Consider the following 6,160-nt stretch of genomic DNA (forward strand, 5'->3'; position numbering starts at 1 on the left):
TTCTGCAAATGGTACCTTTTTCAGTTCAATATGACATGAATAGTGTCCCCTGGAGTTGGGCACCCAGTTTGATACTGAATGGGAAACTGAAATGAACAAAACAACCACTCAGCCCTCCAGGAGCTGAATGAAAATAATCGAGTGCTAATACTATTTTGCATCTGATGGATCAGTTCTTTCTTTTTTCTCGTTCTCTTTAAAAGTTAAAACTAGTTGGAGTATAGTTTATTTACAATGTGTGATAGACTAGTTCTTTTATAATACAATATTTTATTTTGTCCTTACTGTAATGCTTGGATGAATATTTTTATTAAGATTCCCACTTAAAAATGAGGAAATTTAGGATCAAAGAAGATGAAATACTGACAGAGTAAGGATTCTCCTTTTGAGAAATAGAGCTCTTAAAACTTTCAAGTTTCCAATTTAGGAAGCCTCATCCTATATTATATCAAACATCCTAAAATGTGGCAGCACGCACATTAAATAAAATTTGTAAATATATATAGCTGAATTGAGTTTCTATAAATAGTTGACAAATTGCTATGTTTTTAATATAGCAATTTTAATAAAATATAGCATCTTTAATAAAATATTAATGTTTTTCTGCAGTTTTCTTATCATATTTTGGAGCTAGCATTGAAAATTTTTTCATGCCTCAAACATTTTTTGGGTCCTTGAAAATTCATGGCTATCCAGTGGAGAAAACAATCCTAGATTAAAGGTGGAGAGGTCTGTCATGTTGTCCTGATGGGAGATGAGGTGTTGTTTCTTTGGGACATCTCTTTTATTTGGGGGGGGACATCTCTTGAGAATGTTTCCTGCCAGAAGAAACAATTACCAGGCTTCTCCATCTCCCCACTTTTCAGCCCAGAGACCCTCCTTTCCTTGCTCAAGAGCTCCCTCACCTTAATCTGTTTCCTAACTTGGATTTGGTTTTTCATGTGAGTCACAGCCTGCAAGTCATTGATTCATTCCTTCAACTCAGGCTTATTGAGCCCTATTGGGTGTTAGCAATTGCACAGGGGAAAAAAATAGATGAATCAGAAATCCTTCCAAGTCTAGGGAAGAGAAATACAAAAGCAAACATTACAGTGTGCTGAGGCTCATAGGCAAACTGACCATATTCTTAGAATGAAAAATTTAGGGATAGCCTACAATGAGGATTTCTTTTAATTTATCAAATAGGTATTGCAGTTTACCATGTGCAAGTCTCTGGGGACAGAGCAATGAACAAGGTGTCATCTTTCTCATGGTCAGAGGAGGAAGACAGGCAATAAATGAATACTAAACAAAATACCAGGATAATTTAACTGCTAATGCAAGAGCACATTGGTATGATCACGATATAGGACTGTTTAGCACTGTGCAAAATATACATACCTTTTAATCCAATAATTTGCACAGATTCTCTAACCAGCAATTTCTCTCCTAGGTATATCTACATCTACACAATCTCTAGGTATAGCTGCACAAGTGCAAATGGGGTAAAGTACAAAGCTATTCAAGGCAGCATTGTTCATTATTTTCAATAGCAGAAAAAAAAGAAAAAACTAAATGTCCAGCTATAGGGAATGAATTACATAAATTGAGGGAGATCCAGATAATTACCATAGAATGCAAAATAGAAATTAATAAGAACAGGGCAGATTTATAATATCCTGACATGGAAAAACCATCATGATATTTTTGGTAAGTATAAAAAAGCAAGATACAGAACAATATGTGTGTGTCTACACATTACCTCGTGTGAGGAAAGATAAGAGTATATATATTATGTTTGTTATTTTTAGAGACTATACCTAGAAAGTGGAAATAATCGCTGCCTCTGGGGAGAGGTGGAACTGTGTATCTGGGTGACAAGGAAGTGAGAGATGTTTTTTATTCTTGTACTTTGAAAACTTTGTGCCATTTGTATGTCATCAGTTAGAAAACAGAAATAATGCAAAAACTCAGTTTCACATAGTCACAAGCACTGAGTAATATAATTGGAAAACAACCTGAATGAGGGAAGGAAGGCAAAGGAGGGAGGAGGAGGAGGCCACTTTGGATTAGGTGGTCAGAGACGTTTCTGAGAAAGTGACATTTGAGCTGAAACCCGCTTGACCAGAAGAAACCAGCCCTGGGAACACCTGGGGGCAGATTGTTCTAGGCTGAGGGAACAGCCAGTGCAAAGGCCCTAAGGCAGGAACAAGCTTGGCATCTTTGAAAAACAGAAAAGAAAGCTGCATGACTGGAAGGCTCTGAGACCGAAGTGAAGACCAGAGACCAGGTTCTGGCAGGTCTCAGGTCAAGGTGAAGAGTTTAGGCAACAGGAAGTCATTAGGAGGTGTTTTAGCACCGGAGCTAATGAAATGATCTGATTTATGTCGAAAACATTTACTTTGGTATTGTGTGGGAGAAAGGAAGGATTGAAAGGGGGCAAGATCCAAGATCAAAGACCCATGCTTTTGCCTATGGAACTGATGGAAGCTTAGACCAGCTGGTGCTGGCATTGGGAAAAGCTTAGATGAATTGGAAGAGGAATTGATGGATTTTAAAAGATGATTGTATGGGAAGTGCAAGGAAAGAGAGGCATGGGTTCAGTCGATGAAATCATCTGAAACTGGAATTATCTTCCCCATATCTAGACTTCATGATTGCCATAGCTTTATGCTTCTGAAAGCTTCCTAGTCTCTTCTTCCCCAAACCAAAAGCCAGAGGCAAGAATGTCATCATTCACACCCCAGTCGTCTGTATCTACAGCAGCAAGTGGGGTGAACATGGGGTCCTCAAGGCTTGAATGGAGCAGGAAGACCCAGTGCTTGTGAAAAAAGGAATCTGGAATCTGCCAAAAAAGATGACTCAATGGGGCTTTCAAGGGACAAGTGTAGGGGTTGAAAGGGTCACTACTCCCACACCAAACCCTAAAACACTGTGACCAGGAACCATTCAGGGCAACTCTCATATTTCAGATGGCAAAGTGAAGCCTTATTCAAGGCCACACAGCCCAGTTACCATGTGAGGACAGCCCCTCAGATGCACTTAAGGCACATGGTAAGCAGTTAGCACAAACACACCGACAGCATAGGACACAGGATCACAAGCCGAGACAGCTATGCGTCCCCAGGCCAAGATGGAAGCCACGGGTGCTCCATGCACCTGCATCAAAGCCAGATGAGAGCCCAGGCAGCCTAGAGAGGGAGGAAGGCCAACTCCCCAGGCCTTTCCCTGCATTCCTGAGAGGAGCTGAGGGGCTGAGGGAGGCGATCAACATGCCCAGGGTCTCACGTGTCTGGTGTATCCTTCTGGGCTCTGCTCTTTTGCTAACCTGGGGACTGGGGTTAACAGACTGGCCTCCCAGAGGTTAGGTTGCAAGTTAAGGATAGATTTTCTGAACAGAAACTTCCAAATTACTCTCCCGTGGCCCAGAGAGGCCTTGTGCCAACTTTTGGGGGACTCCTTCCAACCAACTAATTCATGCAGACACTTCCCCAGCAGACCTTGCCCCAGACTAGAGGCCTTGTGGGGTAGGCCCCAGTTTGTGACCTGGACCTCGGACTGTGGCCTGCATCTCCTCCCTTTTTCTGTTTGTTTTCAATCCTCTGACCCCAGCCTGGCTGTTGAGGTAGCCAGAGAGGAGGAGACTCTGGTGCCAACACAGGCATACACACACACACACACACACACACGGCCTTCTGTGCCCACAAACACACACACACACACACACACACGGCCTTCTGTGCACACACACACACACACGGCCTTCTGTGCACACACACACACACACACACACACACGCACGGCCTTCTGTGCCCCCAGTGTCAGCGACTGGTCAATAATTGACTGGTATTTCACAGGCTGCTGGTTCCAGCCCCCAGCCTGTTGACCCTTCGAGGTCACCTCCCCGAAGCCCCTTCCTGCCTCTTCCTGCTGGTGGTCACCTCCACTGCCTGCAGACCCAGGACCTGCCGCCAAAGGCCTGCTCAGGCAGATCTGAGGCGCTGCCCTCTGTCCTTCAGTCACCTTCTTCCTCTGCAATTGTCTCTGACTCCCCAGGCCCCTCACCGGACCCTTCTGGCAAACTCTCAGGTTCCTCCAGCAACCCCGGCAGTCCCCAGCTCCCCCCACCCCACTCCCCTCCGAGGGCGCCCCCCCCCCACGTCTTTGTCCCTCAGACATCCCCTTTCCTTGGCTGTCCTGCCAGGCCCTGCTGGAGGGGCAGTTGAGGGGAGAAGCAAATCAGCAGCGCCCACCCCTGCCCCCCTTCCTCTCCTCTTGTCAAACACCAGACAAGGTTTTCTCCCCTTCCTTCCTGGCTCTGAATGGGCTCTTTCTCTTTGGGAAACTCAGCCCCTCTGGAGCCTCCTCCCGGGGCGTGAAGTTCTGACCCCCGCTCCTCCCCCGTCCCCACTCGGCTCCCACCCCCCCACACCCCCGGTGGCTCCGCCCTCCCCCAGCAGCCCTCCAGGACCGAGCATTGTCTCCAGCCCAAGTTTCCCCCTGAGATCTGAGAGGGTGGGCTTGTGAGGCCAGAGCAGGAGTAGGGGGTGGGAAGGCGAATTTTAGTGGAGGGAGGGACCAGTTGTTCCCCAGATTTCTTGGAGGATCCTCCTCTGACTCCTTTGTGGGGACCCATAGGGAGAGTGGGTTCAAGCACCCTTGATTCCAGGCTCTGGAGCTGAATGGATAAGGCCAAAGTCTCAGGGCTCCTCTTCTGCAAAATGGGGAAGGACAACATCTCCTCTCCTGGTGCCTGAGGGCTCAGAGAGATGAGGACTGTGGCTCTGAGACAGAGGGTGGCACACAGTGGGGATTGAGTGAAGGTGGCCCCACAGCAATTTTGCTGGCCGGACGAACCCTCCACCATGGCAGGGAGCATGGGGCCCGGGGGACAGGGGGCGTCTTCAACCCTGACTCTAACACCCTGATGCTCTCTTGAAGCCACAAGCTTGGATGCCTGGTGCAGGTGCAAGTCCTCCAGCATGTGGCCGGCAAATGACTCTTGGAGCCAGAGCAGCGCATCCTCTCTCTGAAGGGCTGAGAGGCCACAGGTCTGAGAAGTTCCTTCACTCGGTCCTGGGCTGGGTGACGGGGTGAGAATGAAGGGCTGTTGTGATGGCTGTTCCACTTTTCCCTCGTTAGCCCTGACAGTGTCTTGGGCAAATTTGTTAACGTGTTTGAGCCACCATTTCCTCACCTCTAGAGAAAACAGGGATATTATTGATGTCCATTATGAAGGGTCACTGTGTCCCCCCACACAGCGGTATTTCTTGAACATATGTGACTATATTCCAAAGAATAAATCCATTTTACCTCATCACCCAGGACATACTTGACTTACCCCACTTACCTGTAGTGAACCTTTTTGATTGCATTCCATTTCTCAACAACAAAAAAAGTTTTGTCCTGATTATTGAAATTAGTTTCACAACCAACCCAGTGTTTACTGATCTACAGTTTGAACATTACTGGTTAGGGCCAGAGGTGGACTTACTATGGTCTTAAAGAGGACTAAGGGGATTTTCCTGGTGGTCCAGTGGCTAAAACTCCTTGATTCCACTGCAGGCAGCATGGGTTCCATCCCTGTTTGCTACAGGGAATGGCCAAAAAATAAATAAACTAAAATGGGGTAAGTTTCAGGCTCCTCATTTGCATGTACGTGTCTAATTTTGTACTTACAACTTTGTTTTCCTTTTCTTAAAGAGAGTTCCTCAAATTTCATAACTTCAGGCCCCACAAAACCTAGATTTTCCCCAGTATAACTAAACCTGAGACCACTTATTGGGCAGTTTTGTTGTTGTTCAGTCACTAAGTCGTGTCTGACTCTTTGCCACCCCATGAATTGCAGCATGCCAGGCTTGCCTGTTCTTCATGATCTCCTGGAGTTTGCTCAAACTCATGTCCATTGAGTCCGTGGTGCCATCCAACCATCTCATCTTCTGTCACCCTCTTCTCCTCCTGCCCTCAATCTTTCCCAACATCACAGTCTTTTCCAATGAGTTGGCTCTTTGCATCAAGTGGCCAAAGTATTGGAGCTTCAGCATCAGTCCTTCCAGTGAATATTTAGGGTTGATTTCCTTTTACTATGTGCTAGATACTGTGCTGAGAGCTTTGGGAGTATTATCTCCTTTAACCCTTAGCAGTCTGCAAGATGCTATTTTATAAGTGAGCCAGCTGAGAC

This window comes from Cervus elaphus, chromosome 5, assembly GCF_910594005.1.
Source record: "Cervus elaphus chromosome 5, mCerEla1.1, whole genome shotgun sequence".
In the NCBI taxonomy this organism is placed as follows: Eukaryota; Metazoa; Chordata; class Mammalia; order Artiodactyla; family Cervidae; genus Cervus; species Cervus elaphus.